General features: G+C 45.0%; 1 protein-coding gene across 4 annotated transcripts in view; it reads right to left on the reverse strand.

The window, feature by feature from the left end:
* Positions 1-12,762: 12,762 nt before the first annotated feature.
* LOC146796197 (small nuclear ribonucleoprotein G-like) overlaps positions 12,763-17,411 on the reverse strand; it is a 195,217-nt gene continuing 190,568 nt past the window's right edge. For all 4 annotated transcript variants that reach the window (XR_014969574.1, XM_085628638.1, XM_085628637.1 and 1 more), the window contains one exon: positions 12,763-13,146. The gene's annotated coding sequence lies outside the window, so the exon portion shown is untranslated. The remainder of the gene's footprint in view (positions 13,147-17,411) is intronic.

Here is a 17,411-nt window from a genome sequence, read left to right on the forward strand (position 1 = left end):
CAGGCAGTTGAGGGCCAGACCGGATATGAAAACTAATCGTAGCAAGACTATTCCAGGGAAAAGGAAGGCCAAGAATACCCCACATGGTAGTCGGCAACAGGCAAAACTACCGAGAAATAGTAATCTTGCACCTGGGTTGGATCAAAGTGAAGTTAATGTTCTCCACCTACACAACGAGGATATGCGGGAGGGAAGAAACGATTGAATTAACTTAGATATTGAGAATAGTAATAGGGGATTCATGACAGATTTTACTAAGATTTTGGACGAACGCCTTAGGTCATTTACATTGCCCTAATCTGGAACGAATAGAGGACCGACTCAATGTAATCGAAAAACATCTCAATATTAAAGCTGTAAAGAGTGGGCCAAGTACATCGGCAGCTCACTCACTAAATGTAGTTACAGCCTCAGTAAATAACTTGTTGGACTTTATAATTACCCCATTTCAACAATCAGTACCCCTAGTGAACTCCCAGGGCATAGAACCAAGTATTCCTCCCCCAGTCCCAAAAGTTATTGGTGTAACTCAGGGAGAGGAACGGGGTCTGTGGAGTTCAGTGGGGAGGTTAAGTCCTCTGATACAGACCGCTAAGAGAGAACTGTTGTTACATCTACCAGCAGAGGCATGTCCCCATACAATAATCCTTGCTAATGTTCCCAAACTTGAGGGCGGTAAAAACGAACATTGGACTTCATTAAAAAATAAGGCCTCCATTATCTGTCCAATAAAACTGTTTTGGGTCAACATTTGGATAACAACTTCATGATGATTAGAAGGGTGCCGTGGGTGGGTAAGACAAAGAAAAGCCTAGAAGGCGACTGTGTCGTCATAAGCTTTAGATCCCCCAGGCTGGTTAAAGACATATTGAGGCAGGCTGGGTCAGTTAGAATCCATAATGAGTATGTGAACATACTACCTTTGGGGTTCTTTTACCCACCACCATATATTAGGCCGGTGTTTAGCGATCCATCTAAGGGGAGAGGTCCCTATGAATTTACTATTCCAGTCTTTAACAGATTTGATACCCTTTCTAATCTGGGAGAAAATGAGTGACTAGGGAACCAAGAAGATATCATTATCCCTGCCACCCCGATTAGTGTTCTCCCTGTAGCCACACTGGTAAGAAATGTCCCCTTTACAGATGGGTGTGATCAAGGGCCCAGGGGTACACCCATAAAGATTAACCTTGAATATAGCTGGCCTGAAAAATAAAATAGACGACCCAGTATGGCGAGAATTTATTGGCAGAGGAGATATTATAGGATTACAAGAAACTTGGGACATAGGGAATACCCTGACTATGGATGGATATTCGAGTTACTTTATTTCGGCGGTTCCATCTATGATGGGGAGGGCCAAGGGTGGCTTGGTCACCTTAATTTCAGTTACTATTCCCGGTACACATACTCAATTAGATACGGGATCACGTAACTGCCTAGCAGTTCAAATCTCTTTGAGTTGGGTGGGTGACATTTTAATTATTAATTTTTATAACTCTTATGATAGAGTCACCACGACTGATCACCTGGCCATGTTAAATCTATTTTTGGCAAATTACAGGGAGGCCAATAAAAATCTATGTTTTATCATAGTCATGGGAGACTTTAATATTCACGGCTGTCCAGACAAGTGTTTGTCATTAGATCTATTAGGTCCGGTAGAGCAAGGGGAGATTCATTTTGAACATTCTGCATAGGGAGATCTCCTCGAAGTAATTTTGGCGGACAATGGTCTGATGCTTCCATCCACGCTGAATGAGGAGATACCTACCTTTAAAGGGAATGGTAGTCACTCAGTTATTGACTATATTTTTATTAGTCTAACACTAGGGGATAGGATCTATGGATATTCGCCGGTTTGGTCACACTTTAGTGACCATAACCCAGTGGCCCTCAGTATTTTGGATTTGATTACAAAGCCTGTGATAGCTCCAAATAGAATGGACAAATCTGATATTTGTCCAATGGATCAGGCCCGTAGGATTAGATGGAGTAGAGTTATACCGGGAGACTTCCATACTAACCTAATAAGGGAGGTAGGATCTGAGCTGGACACATGTTTGAATTTGGAAGCAGGGAACAAGGAGGTTTTAGAGGCTTATTCAACAATTTGTTCCAAGGTCTCAGCAGACCTTAAATGTTTAGGGAAAGCTAAGAATTCTGCCGAGTTGGGGTGGTTTGATAAACATTGTTCATCAGCCAATAAAAAGCTGAAGGCCGCCCTGAATTGTAAACCAGTGAATAGGGCCACTGTGGCCCTGTTAAGGAAAAATTACAATAAAGCTTTGGAAACTAGAAGACGGAACATTCAGGAGGATGCTTGGGAAGAACTATCCTCCGTGGATGTGCTTAGGAACAGCGCCAAATTTTGGGCTGTTCTAAATAAACCCTTTTTCCGTGACCCCTGTAATGACCAACTAGATTGTGGTATTCAGGAACAGTTGTGGTGCTCTCATTTTAAGTCAGTCTATGAAGGGGAAAATAGGGGGGAGGTGAATATGCCTACCCTTATTTTAGATCCCTATACTTTAACGGTTACAAAGATTGAGGTAGAAGACGCTATCGGGAAGATGACGAGCAATAAGGCTCCGGGTCCCGACGGCGTTCCAGCAGACATTTTTAAATCGGATCTTAAGACCTGGTCCACAGTTTTAACAAACGTTTTTAATAGGGTATGTACTGCAGGCATTCCGGTCACTTGGTCTGAATCTGTTATTGTTCCTATTTTTAAGAAAGGTAACAGAGGCGATCCCAGTTGTTACCGCCCTATCTCCCTCATTGATTCTGCGGTGAAGGTGTTGGGGCAAGTGGTCCTAGGTAAAATGACAGCTTGGTTGGAGGACACTGATACCCTTTCATGCCTGCAATATGGGTTTAGGAAGGGACGAAGCACTATAGACCAAAGCCTCAACCTCCACCTGTTAATTGGAAAATACACTATTGCCAAAAAGGGCACGCTATATTTAGCTTTTATGGACCTTTCCTCGGCCTTCGACCGTGTGAATAGGTCCAAACTCTGGGGATTGCTCCTTAAACTTGGCATTGATAAAAACATTGTGTATTTTCTTGCTGATTTACATAGGGACTTTACCGCCACAGTCAGATATGACAATTTAGGTAACTGCACGGGCAAGATTGGGATCACCAATGGGGTCAGGCAGGGGTGCATTTTAGCCCCCCTACTTTTTACCCTTTATATTAATGACTTGGGTGCTGTTCTAACAGAGGCATGTAAGGATATTCCCAGGGCAGGCAAGTATTCCATTCCGGTGTTATTATATGCAGATGATGCCGCCTTAAAAGCGCGTACAGCAGTGGGGTTGCAACGTCTTTTAAATTCATTTTCTAATTTTATGAAAGTACTGGACCTAAGTGTGAATTTTGCGAAATCGCATGTTATGGTTGTGGGCAGTAAGCCCAAAAGAGTTAAGACTATGCACTGTGAAGAGAATGTTCTCTCCAGGGTAACAAGATTCCCATATTTGGGGGTTATCTTTGACGATCAGTCCTCCTGGTCGCCCCAATTAGTTGCTAAGCGTAATGCCTTTGCGAGGTCCACCTTGGCTGTTTTGGACTTTGCCCGTAAACTAGGGGTGAAGCCTTTACAGGCTGTGTTGAAAACTTATGAAGCCAAATGTATTTCAATAGCTATGTACGGAGCTGATCTGTGGGGGTTTAAAAATGCAAGGGTGTTGCAGGTGGTAGAGGATACGTTTTTGAAATCTATATTATCCGTTCCCCAGTCAACCTCTGGATATATCGTTCATCAAGAGTGTGGGACAGAATATCTAGGAGACCGCATAGCTTTAGCCCCCTTATTGAAATGGATCTCAATATGGTTAAACCCGGAATTAGAGTTGAATCACGAGATTCTCAGGGATTGTTTATCCCTTGAGTATGGCAACACTATTCCCTGGTTAAATTATGTTAAAAAACTAACCATAGAAATGGGTCGCCCTAAACTGTTTGTTCACCCAAATAACTTACGAAAGGGGGATGTGAAATGGGTGAAAGATACATACAAACAGCGGGTAAATTTAGCAAGAGAAGAAAAGGAATTACATAAACCAACAGTAAGGGCTCACCAGTTGTTAATTACTTCTAGTGGCATAGAACCCTACTTGGGAACAGTCAATAATATGAATCATCGTTACCTATTGACTAAGTTCAGATTGAACAAATTCCACCTTCTCCTTACAGAACGCCCAGGGTGGACGAAGGAGACGGAATTGGAGATTTGTTCTTGTGATAGATTCTCTATTAAAAGACACGGTGCACTTTATCTTCTTTTGCAAACACTTGCGCCCCATCCGTAAAAAATTCATTATCCCTCTTATCAAAGATAAAGGTTTTAGACAAGTTAAGCCAGCTTTTCTGTATCTTCAGCTGCTGGGTTCTACTTGGGAGATTTTTAATATAGCAAATTTTTTGACGATAGCAATGAGATTGAGGAAGATCATTTGGCTATAAGTGCATAGTGCTACGGGTAACCCATGAATTATGATTGTGTGTTTCGTTTCAACTTTTAACGTGTTAGTATTGCCTTTTTGATCGATATTTATAATGTATGTTTTTTATATATATTTGTAATTGTATTGTATGGTTTGTCGTATTTTTAATAGTGGTCCTGACTTTGATGTACAATGCTTTTATGGTTTTTGCTATGAACCGAATAAAGTATCTTTGACTGACTGATAGAGCTAGCAAAGTTAGGAGTCCTAACTTTACTACTCCTAAACTGAGAAAAATCCTAATTTGAAGACTTTCGGTATTCACAGAAGGCATTAGGTGTCCTAAAGTTAGGAGTCCTAACTTTACTACTCCTAAACTGAGAAAAATCCTAACTTTAAGACTTTCGGTAATCACAGAAGTCATTTAGGAGTCCTAAAGTTAGGACTCCTAACTTCTGTGAAAAATGAGTAAGTGTCTTCTGTGAATACCAAAATGAGTAAGTGCCTTCTGTGAATACCAAAATGGTAGTAAGTTTAGGATTTTGTGTTAAGTTAGTTCTGTGAATCGGGCCCTTAGCACTTAGTATAATATTTAGGCCCTGGTTAATTAATGTATCTGAGAATTATCGGATATGATAAATAACTCAAACTTCGAAAAATCTCAGCAGGTCAAGACCTGCCGAAATTCAACGGGGGAAACGCATACAGTATTTACCTTATCAGGCAGATTTTGGTGCATTAAACTCTAAAATCCACATGTTACTCACCACCAACTCGTAATAGGTGTTATTTATCACACCTGATAAATAATGTACCCCGTTGTATTGTAATTAAGGCTCTCTGTTTTCCGTTTTTACTTATTTTTACATATAAATACAGACAGAAAACCATTTATTTTCTTGTCTGTATTTATTTTTAATTGTGGATAAAAACGGAAATTGGGTGCTTTTTGAGTGATTCTAAATACACTTTGCCATGACTGCCAGGCCAATAACTGTGTGGATTGATAGGTAAAGGGGTGAAAAAAGAAAGGAATTTTACTAAAGAGACTTAAACAGCAGTAGCTATGCACAAGGCTGATACTGAAATGTGCATATTTTCATATAAGTGCATTGATTTATCTTCTGCGGATGTTCATATTACTGAAACCTGGCAGGCATTCAAGCACAACTGCATATTTATTGGTTAAATAAATGTGGAAATATACCAGTTTCAGCTTTATTTTTTTCACAAAACCCATAATAAATATGGATGAATACAGATAAAGTTGCCAAAAAATAAATATGGATAAATACAGACGGAAATGACAAAAGAATAAATTCCATAAAACCGGGAGCCCTAATTGTAATTTATCAGGTGCAATAAATAACACCTAAACCCATAATCAGGGCCTAAGAGTTCATACTAAATCAATTTTCAATAACTGTTTTAGCTTTAGCCAAATACATCTTCTCTCTTCTGCCATCAGCACGCTGCTATACATATAATAACACAGAATAAAATATCTGTCTTTTTACTGTGGGGTAATCAGAAGGCTATGGCTACAAGTAGCCGGGGTATTACTACCCCAATATTTCCCCTGCTGTTGTGTATGAGTGGCCCTCTCCCACAGTCTTCTCTGTATTTTTGATAGCTACCCTTGCTTTCTGTGACCGGGCAATACCCCCTTTCAGCAGTTTGGACTTCTCCATGGGTCACCCTGCCCCTTGAGGCTATGCCAACCTAGTGCCCTCCCAATCTCTGATTGCCCTCCCAACTCCTAGTATCTTTTAGCCTGGGCTTCTTTTGAGATCTTAACGTGTTCTCTCACCCTTCATGGTTGTCCGTGGGCGGTGACTGAGGTCAGAGCCAGTTGCTACCAGTCGGATCCTGCACAAGTGTACAGGTCACAATCTTCACATGCAAGGTTGCCTGCAATGGGAGCTGCGACTTAGGGGAAGGCATGTTGCTTTCCTTTAGCTCCTTAGGTAATGTAGGCTTTGTTGATGACCCCCTCGAGCAGGCATACTTGCCCAATGTAAAATCCCCAGCCTAAACATTCAGGGAGCACACCACAGAGGAGCCTTGATGCAGGCTCACTTGGCAAGATTGCTAAGGGAGTACGATGGGAGAGTCGTAGCACAAGCTGTGCAGGTTCAATCAAAGCAGGTTCTTTGACTACAGTCTCTTTGAATCTCAGCAGTGGCTCACCGCGAATCAAGGCTAATGACCACATTGCACAGTCACAGCTCAAGGGGAACAGTGCGCTTCCACGTATCCTCTAACGAAAGGTACCTCTCTTCTGGGATAGCGCTTCCCAAAGATAGCCCTCAGGCCTAGTGAGGGGCACACCTGGCGGTGCACAAGCAGGGCACAAGGGACAACATGGCTGACAACAGCTCGGGCAGCTCAACTCCTTCCCCACATCTTGCTTAGTGCTCTTGCTCTTGCTCAATCTATCGGGCACGGTACCGTCAACCTCCAGGCAGGCAGGTTGCTCCTCTAGGTGGCGCTTCAAAGTGGGGGCACGACCAGTAGCCCCTTGTCCTCAGTAATGGCCCGTTCCTTCAATATTCCCCCCAACAGCACTCTTACCAAGATACTACTGGGACTGCAGGTCGCGTTCCTGACATAAAACAGGAGCTTATCCCTTTCAAGCGCAAGCCATGTATTTTCGAGTTTTTCTCCAGTCTATACCTGTGAACCGCATGGCACCAGTCAGTGAGACACCCCTAGCACACAGATCTGAGGATGCCATTCCTCATTTATATTAGGTTTGTAGGCTACAAATGTGTATTTCTCCACCATGACAAGTTGTAGACTTTCTGGTTTCAGGGGAGTAGTTCTTAACTCACACTTAACTACCCAGTCACGTAATTTTCCTGCAGAATAAAGGAAAAGACACACAAATGATAGATGGAATGCAGAGCAAATCAAACATTAACCCCCAGTCAAGAGATCTGGGTTACATCCATCGTTCTTGTGCTCACCATGCCACCCCAGTTTCGATCCAGCCATATGTAAATCGGTCTTTAACCCAGATCTCTTGACTGTCAGTTACTTTCTCGCCCTAGGTGCACCGGGTATGCCCAGACGTGTGTCCCGTTCTCACTGTGCCACTGGATTCAAGCTAGCCTGGAGGATGAGGGGTGATGCCCTGAAACAGGTCCCATGATGCTTGTTTCCGAACCAGGGAGGACCTGGCTTGGCAGTTCAGGCTGGACGATTCCCATAAGGAACAGGGTCAAGACTGATTTGCATACAGCTGGATCCAAACTGGGGTGGCGTGGTGAACAAAATAAAAATGGATTAAACCCAGATCTTTGTGACTGGGGGTGAATGTTTGCATTGTTCAGCATTCTGTCCATCATTTGTTCATTTTGCATTTGGGAAAGGTATGCCCAGACGTGGGTCCCGAGCTCACTGCGCCACTGGAATCAAGCTAGCTGGGCTGATAAGGGTTGATGCCCCAAAACTGGTCCTTGGATACTTGTTTCCGGTCCAGGGAGGACCTGGCTTGGCAGTTCTGGCTGGACTCTTCCCATAAGAAACAGGGTCAAGACGGATTTGCATATGGCTGGGTCCAAACTGGGGTGGTGTGGAGAGCAAAAGAACAATGGATTAAACCCCGATCTTTGTGACTGGGGGTGAATGTTTGAATTGTTCAGCATTCCGTCCATAATTTGTTAATTTTGAATTAGTTGTCCTAATTGGGAAGGGTATGCCAGGACGTGGGTCCCGTGCTCACTGCGCCACTGGATTCAAGTTAGCCTGGCTGATGAGGGGGATGCCCCGAAACCGGTTCCAGTATGCTTGTTTCGGTTCAGGGAGTACCTGGCTTGGCAGTTCGGGCTGGATTGTTCCCATAAGGAACAGGGTCAAGACTGATTTAAATATGGCTGGGTCCAAACTAGGGTGGCGTGTTGAGCAAAAGAACAATGAATTAAACACAGATCTTTGTGACTGGGGGTGAATGTTTGCATTGTTCAGCATTCCGTCCATTATTTGTTCATTTTGCATTTGGGAAGGGTCTGCCCAGATGTGGGTCCCATGCTCACTGCGCCACTGGATTCACGCTAGCCTGGCTGATGAGGGGTGATGCCCCGAAACCAGTCTCAGGATGCTTGTTTCCGGTCCAGGGAGGACTTGGCTTGGCAGTTTGGGCTGGACTGTTCCCATAAGGAACAGGGTCAAGACTGGTTTTCATATAGCTGGGTCCAAACTGGGGTAGCGTGGTGAGCAAAAGAACGATGGATTAAACCCATATCTTTGTGACTGGGCGTGACTGTTTGCAATGTTCAGCATCCCGTCCATCATTTGTTCATTTTACATTTATGGCCCTAAGTGCTCCGGGTATGCCCAGACGTGGGTCACGTGCTCACTTGGATAAGGGAGGATAGACTGCCCTGATCCTCTTAGACCTCTCGGCGGCTTTTCGACACGGTGGATCATGATCTCCTAATAAACCGATTGTTTTCTGTAGGGATCAGGGGCAAGGCTGTGGCCCTTCTGAACTCCTTTCTCCGTGACAGGGAGCAACGAGTGGAGCTTGGCGGACATACATCGTCCTGGTTCACCTTTCCATGTGGGGTGCCACAAGGCTCCCCATTGAGCCTGACACTTTTCAATCTATATGTTGCCCACCTCTAATCTCTTATTAGGTCTTTCGGTTTTAAGACAGTGTCATATGCCGACGACACACAAATCATAGCGTCTTTTTCAGGGGACTCAACGAACACTGCTCGGATATTTCAGGATTGTATGCGGAAAGTTGGGCACTGGATGTCCCAAAACTGCTTGAGGCTGAACACAGCGACAACCGAGGTGCTCCTGTTTGGGCGAGATACATCCTTTTGGCAACCCAACTGGTGGCCTCAGGAAATGGGAGAGATCCCTACTCCCACCTCCAAGGTGAAAAATCTAGGAGTCTATTTTGACACCAAGTTGTCCTTTGAGGGGCAAATAAACGCACCTACCTCCGCATGTTTTTACTCGATAAAAATTACCAGGAAAATTCTCCCCTACATCCCGTCAGAACTCCAGAAATTGGTGGTTACAGCCTTGATCCTGTCCAGAATATATTACTGTAGTGGGCTGTTTTTAAATATATAGTCACGCCTCCTCAACAAAATGCAAGTTCTCCAAAACGCAGGAGCACGCCTCCTACTCGACATTACCAAATGTCAATCAGTGGCCCATGCCCTTCCGATTCTGCATTGGCTTCCAGTTAAAAGAAGGATTGGATTCAAGGCCCTCTGTATCGCCTTCAAAGCACTAAATGGCCTGGGCCCTGAATATTTTGCAGACAAATTCAAGTGGTATATTCCAGAGTGGCAGCTGCGCTCTGAGACCTCTGCAAATCTAATGATCCCCAGGGCTAAAACGGCCTCCTGGGGGGAAGAAGCTTTTTTCTAGGTACAGACAGTTTGTGGAACTCCCTCCCACTGACACTAAAGACAGCAAACAATCTACTGGGATTTCGTAAACCTTTAAAAACTCAGCTTTTTAACAACTAGCCCATCACAGCATGTTAATTTTCCACTCTGGTTAGTATATCAGGGGGAACCGCCGCGCCTAGACACCTACGGGTATTAGCGCGTGTTATAAGTTTAATTTTCAGTTCATTTGACTGCGCCACTGGATTCAAGCTAGCCTGGCAGATGTGGGGTGATGCCCTGAAACCGGTCCCAGGACGCTTGTTTCCGGTCCAGGGAGGACCTGGCTTGGCAGTTCAGGCTGGACTGTTGTCATGAAGCACAGGGTCAAGACTGATTTAAATATGGCCGAGTCCAACCCGGGGAGGCATGGTGAGCAAAAGAATGATGGATTAAGCCCAGATCTTTGTGACAGGGGATGAATGTTTGGAATGTGCAGCATTCCGTCCATAATTTGTTCATTTTGGGACAGGATTAAGGAGCCAGGTTTGTCTGACTGGGGCTTCAAGGTTCAAATGGCACAAAAGGAGCTGTGCTTCCCTCACCTGGCTGAGACACAAAACCTACCTGTCTCTCCTCTGGGGAAGAAAGAAGCAGGAAAGGGTGAGAAACTGACCTGCACTTCAAAGGGGCTTCTGTCATCCTTTTCCTGGAGCCTGGTCCACTTTGAAGGCCTTCAGGAATGATCTAGGCACTACCTCGAATGTGACCCGTCCTTTGTTAGGCTCTAAGGATCATCACTATTAAAAAAGAGGATCAAAAGGGATTGCTGGGTCCCTGCAGAAAGTGAGAGACACACACACACTCCTGATGCCCATAAGCCTACTGAGCACACACTCACACGCCACTCATGCCCCACATGGACGCGGGTGCAGGAGTTAGGCAGAACACTCTCTTTAGCAGGACTGGCGCATCTCAAGACGTAGGGAACTGAGAAAGGCCCAGCCCTTACTAGTATGGTTATCTGCTGCCACCGCCTCCAGTATTAAGAGGCCTGTGGCAGGACAGTATTGTTCCCAACTAAGAAAGAGGTCTGCACGTGCGCGTGCTGCCCCAGAAAAAATGAGGAAAGGTCGTTCTGCCCTGATGCCCAGCAATCTTTGAAATCACCCAAGACAGCGCAACAAATGTGAATCATTTCTCCCTTACACTGTAGCACTGCAACTGCTGACCTGGTAAAGGGTGGGCAAGGACAAGGTTGCTGTTATTTATACCTTTTGATACTATACAGGAGTTGATAGTTCAGGATCACACGGTGGAACACGCAAGCTCCACTTTCTACTCCATTTGGGGCATGGATTCCACAGCTTTGCAACTGGAACATCCAGACTTAGTCTGAAATCCAATTCCTGGGTTACAGATGTCTTCCTGTTGCCATGACTCTTTTCTGATGACAACACTAGGGCCTTCAGGACATCACATCCCTCGTAGGATACCACCTGTGTGTTACTCATGGCCCAAGGAGATAAACACGGGTCAGACCTGGAGTCCTTGCAGGTTCATAATCCCCAGTGACGCAGCCCTGAGGAAGACTCGACTGGGGCTACAACCCCACATACTGGGATGAAACTAAAACCCCCAGGAGAACCCACAATGCCATCTTCTCATGAACCAATAGTGGGAACGCCACTAAACATGTATAACTGGAATTAAAGGATAAGAGTGAACACATTAGGGTCATGTCACATCAGCAAGAAGAAAATCAACACCATTTTACTAACAGCCAAGAAATATGCCAAGTACCAAGCACCACAGTTAGCTCTGGCTGGGCTTCTGTGGGTACCATCCTGGAGTTCTGCAGATATGCTCTTGGGGAGAGTGATCTTTCGTAGTCCAGGCCACAGGGACAGACACGGCAGCCCCACATGATGACAACTCAGCGCTTGACTTCTGAGACTTCACGCGGGCCATTCCTCACCTATGCGGCTATAGCACCTTGACACCCATGGGCATTTGTTGTGCTTTATAAATCCTGCACAAATCAAATCAGAGACATTGGGCCACATGTACGAAAGGTAAATTTAGCGACTTCCTAATTGCGAATATTTCCAAATCGCAATTAGGAAGTCACAAAATCGCATGTACTGTCCCATGTGGGCCTGAATTTGCGACTTGGTATCTAGACGCATCGCAATTTTGTTAATCACAAATTTCGATTACCAAATCAATCTCAATTTGTGAATGCAGTCATAAATTGCGATTGCGTTTGCAATTAGCGACCGCATTGGGAAACAATAGGCTTTCTGCTTCCTGGGTAAGGGGAAGGACCCCAAACACAGAAAGTGCTGCCCAGAAGAAGCCAGGAGACCAGGTACAATGAGGAGGAAATTCTTGCAGCACAACCAAAGAGAGCTGAGGAGCCCAAAAAGCAGCCCAAGCACCACCAGTAATGGCTAGCCAACAGGGAGAGCAGGAAACAGGGCAGAGGAGAAGAAATTTAACGTTCTCAGAAAGGGGACTCGAGATCTTAACAAAAGAGTGCTCTGACTATCATGAGCAGCTCTTTGGGTGTGCCTCCATGACTGTGCCAGAGTCACAGAAGAGGAAAATCTGGAGAGAAATACAGCAGAGGATCAATACTGTTGGAGTGGCTGACCAGTCAGTGGAAGAAATAAAAAAACGGTGATACGACCCGCGGCCTTGGGCCAAAGAAAGGGTTCCCAGGCCACAGGAGGTGGTCCCTCCACTGCACCCCCACCCTCAACATCAGTGGTAATAGTGGAGACGACCCTTGTAGCAGAAGCAGTTGCAGGATTTGGGAGCCTGGGCACATCAGCCCCTCTACCATCACCAAGTAAGTGTGAAACTGATACCATACTACTTTTTATGCTTTTAAAGATGGTGTCTACATGCATGTAACACAACCATATGTAGGAAAAAAACTACACATGGTGCATTATGGAAAATGCAGTATTTATTCAGTGTCAGATATTATCAGAATACTGTTGTAAGACAAATTAGATAGTGTGTCACACGTAACATTTAATTGTCATTCTCATTATCTGATTGGGGACCCTGTGCAAGTACTTGAAGAGCCGGCAGATGGGGGAGAAGACCAGGGCCAGGTGGATGAAGTTCCAAGTGGAAAATCCAAGAGTGTGCCAATCACATCAGCAGCAGAACAGGGGCAGGATACCAGGCAGGCACTCACACCTAGCCGCATTCAAGTCAGCAGGGTCCAACAGCAGCGCTTCACTCCACATAGGCATAGGCTCCATCTGAGAAGGCAGGCATCAGGGTCCCAGTAGACGTCCGGCCAACAGGTGTTGTATGGTGGGCTGGAAGAGATGAAGCAACAGGTTCAGCACCTACAGCAGAAACAAATGTGCATGATCTATCGTAAATTGAACCTGGGATTCAACAACATTACCAAGTAATTAGCAAAAAATCAGGCCCCCATAGACTCTAAAATGGACGCTCTGAAAGGTGCAGTGACACAACTCTGTACTGAGCTGTCAGAGAGCAGGAGACTGCAAAGGCATAGGGAGAAGAGCAGAGGTGGCAGGATGGATGCCATGACAAGGGCCATAGTATCACTACCCTGTCAAAATAACAGTGACCCTACAGGTGGAGATGGGCTACTACATTGGGGACATGTCACGGTGCCTAACGCAGATCACAACATCCATGGAGGTCCTCGAAATTGCCCACATTGCCAGTGGGGTGGGTGCTGTGGATCGAGACAGTAGATGTCAAGTCACAGGAGCGTGTCTGCCTCCGATGCCTGTGTGCTGAGCCTGAGTAGTAGCCACACTCCAGCACCTATGCATGGCACCAGCTCCCATACTGGATGCCTTCCAAATAAATGAGTGCAGGGTGAGTCTGGATTTTCTTTGGATTTATTCTGCTCTTCCCTTACAGTTGGCAGTGATGTAACCGACCAACATGTACACGCAATGTACATATGATTATGTGTGACATACAGGCTGTCTGTCTCTGTTTGTTGATCCCTGGCATTAAAGGGTGCTTTATTTTGAGAAATCAATGACTTGGTGTCACCTTTTGTGTTAGTATTGAGTATATGGACATATCTTACAGTGTAAAGTGATGTCTGGCTATGTGGTCCCTGCGCCTTCTCCCCTCCGCTGCTCTGCTTGCCTCGGTTTGGTGCTGGGCAGATGGGCCAGGATCCTCATCCTCGGATTCACTTCCAGTCACCTCAATGGGTAAGCCTCTCCTACAGGCAAAGTTGTGGAGTATGGCACAAGTTGCTACAATCTTGCTGGCAGCCTCTGGTGCATACTGCATGGCCCTCCCACTCTTGTGCAGGCACCTGAATCGGGATTTGAGGAGCCCAAATGTTCGCTCAAGCACCAATCTGCCTTACGTGACCTGGGTTGTACCGCCGCTCATGTGGGTTGTTGGGAGACAGGTGGGGTGTGAGGATCCATGGCCTCAGAGCATATGCACTGTCACCTGACTAAGAAAAGATTGTGTGAGACAACATACAAACAATGATGATTGGGCAATAACATATGAGTCATAACATTACTTTCCACTCCTTAGTAAGTATCCTTTATTAAACTCCCTTCTTTCCATTTGTCGGTTAATCCCACTGTGCCTGAACATGTAGTCTTGCTCCCATGGGTGCTCCCTTGGTATGTGCCACAATATCTGTGATGATATTGTGTGCATTGCAGACAACTTGGATGTTCAGGGAATGGGTGTTCTTGCGGTTCCTGAATAGGTATTCCAGGTGGGAAGGGGAACATATGGGCACATGGGTCCCGTCTACACACCCTCTGACCGGTGGGAATCTGGCTCTCTGATTGAATTGCAATTTATTTGTTTGCATTTCCACATCATCCCCTGGCAGGTGAATATGTTTGTGTATGCAGAGGAGCAAGGCATCTAAGAATTGGCAAAAGAAACGCAAACGCGAACTCTTAGACACCCCTCCAGCCACAGCTATCACATTTTGGTAACTGCTACTGGCCAATAGCTGGAAGGAGCACAACACCAGACCTGGGTGGGGACTGTGTACCTGCGCGGTGTGCTGCTTTCAAGGTATGGCTTTAAAGTTGCTATTATCTCCAGGATGACATTGCTACTCAGCCTATGCTGTTTATATAGCTCTTCCTCTGTCTTTTCAAATATGGTCAGTTTGACTCAGAACACCCTCTCCTGTCTCTACTTCCTCTGCTGAGCAGCCAGTTTGTAAATCCTCCTCGCTATCATGTACAGGGCAGTGATTGTGGAAGCCCCTGATTGGAACCAGTTACCACCTGATTTGAATTGGTGACAAATTGCATGTGCAAATGGTCCGTTTTGTGACTAATCTCAATTTGCAACTCGCTTATACATGCAATTTGGTCACATCGCTATTCCCTTTTTTGCAAATGCTTGTCGTGCATCACATACAGCCATTTTAGCATCCGCAAAGGCAAAGAATGATCTCTGAAACAACTCCTGCATCTTCTGGATCTCTAATAGGACCGGTATTGAAATTTTGACTTAGACTGGTCTTGATGCTGAGTTTTCAGGTGCTTGGCGAAGTAGTTTCTTCTCGCGGTTTAGTATGGCCTTCAGGTTCTTCAACATACAGTCACTGCAGGCCTTAGAGCCGTAGCTCAACCCCAGGCACCACAGAAAAAACTGATGAGGATCTGTCACAGAGATTTGTTTATGACAGGACTTAAACCCTGTCAGTTTGGAAGGTGATATGTCCCTTGCACACTGTCATTTTTTGTTCTCCAGGTAAGGGTTTCAAAGACATTAAAGATAGCTCCGTACCCTTGTCGGTTGGCATGGAAAGAAAAGAACTGACATCAGCGCAGGGGAGCGACGCCTATATTGGCTCCGCAAGTCATTTCTGGAGCAGAACGGGATCAGTGCAAAGCTGCACAGTGCCACCTACTAGTGTGCAGAGGTACTGCTGAAACGTTTACGGATCCAATCTGACACCTGGGAAATTTTCAAAAGGTGAGGAATCTGTGCCTAGAAGAATCTATCAGAATATCAGTATACATAATAATATTATAAAAACTAATTGAATTATGGAATATGAAAAAGGTAGCACTAGTGCCAGCTGGCCGTTATGGTTAAGGTTTTCATAGTCTGTTCAACTACTGCAATCCAGATTGCCCTCCCATGCATGACATAACACTCCTCTGAATTCCTGAAAAGGGAACCTATTAAAGCACAGAAACAGTGCCAATCATCAATAATGAAAGGAAAGGAAATGAGTTTATCTCAAACTCAGGAGCAGCAACATTTATGTGATAAGTGGCTCTCTATGCCACAAGCCAATTAAGTTCTAAAGCAGATCATTCCTTTAATCACTTTGTCCTAATGACAGATATGCCCAGTTGTCCTGTGCTCACTGTACTTTTGGTCTCAAGTTACACCTCAGTGATAAGGCCTCGCAAGCTCAAGCCAGTTTGGGGGTGCCTGTTAGGTCTCGCCTGACCCAGCGCATGCATTGGTCTGGCGAGACTTATTGAGAGGGCTTCAAAAAGTGCTACCAGGCCAGCCTAGAGCTACAGTGCATGTGCGCGGGCACGCGCGCCGTGCTTTACAGCGATTACTTTCACTTTATGTTTGATCGTGATCGCGATCACTTTCACTTTCAATTTCGCGGCCGCATGGCCGCTTTGCATAAGCAATAGGTCTTGCTTTTGGGACCTTATATGTATTTAGTTATGCAACTGTTGCATGGCTAAACACTTATAAGGTCCCAAAGGCGAGACCTATTGGCTATGCCAATGCTTGTTTTTCTATCTGGAGGAGACCTGGCCTGACATTTCAGGTTGGACTGTTCCTACAGTTTCAGCCCCATGACTGACATGTATCCGGATGGTCTCTCGTTAGCCTGGAAAAAAACAGACTGAAATGTGGGCCATGTGATCGCCCATGGCTGTGATTCAATCAAGCATTCCCTTCATCACTTTGCTGTTTGTTGGTCCATGTTGATTGGGCGACAATTCACTCTCGTGTATGGCTCAGGCATTATTGTGCATCCATTCTCGGATGGATGTTAATGCCTTTTCATGCAGGCCTTCATTTGTACCTCTTCATTATGCATTGTGTACCCATGTGCATAGAGTCTTAACTTATCCATCAGGTGCTAAAGCCCACCCTATAACAGGCTAGACACTCATGAGCATCCCTTTATTGAATGAAAATGTATGTGTGGCTGCAGTGCTTATTCTCCCATTAATATGGTGAAAATGTGCTTTCCGCTTTACTGACAGGTAGTTAATGTGCACTCATCACTGCATAGGCTTTGGTGAGTGCCCTTATATTAAAAAGATATTAGTGCTTACCTATCGTGACTATCATGATACATGTTTCTTTATTGATAGATCAATTATGTTTCTCATAATATGTCAACAAATTAGATAAGAAAAAAACGACAACATCATTATAGAGAAATTCTGCGCAATTTACAGGCATCAGAAAGAAAATTTCAGGCAAGTCATGATAACTATTTGCTATTTTCAGTGATATTAATTGACTATTGTAGTATAGGTAAGGTAAAGCTGCTTGGTTTTGGTTAGTGGAAGCTTCAGGGATAGATTTAAGGTTAACGTAAGGGTTAGTT

Source organism: Triturus cristatus, chromosome 10, assembly GCF_964204655.1.
Source record: "Triturus cristatus chromosome 10, aTriCri1.1, whole genome shotgun sequence".
NCBI lineage: Eukaryota > Metazoa > Chordata > Amphibia > Caudata > Salamandridae > Triturus > Triturus cristatus.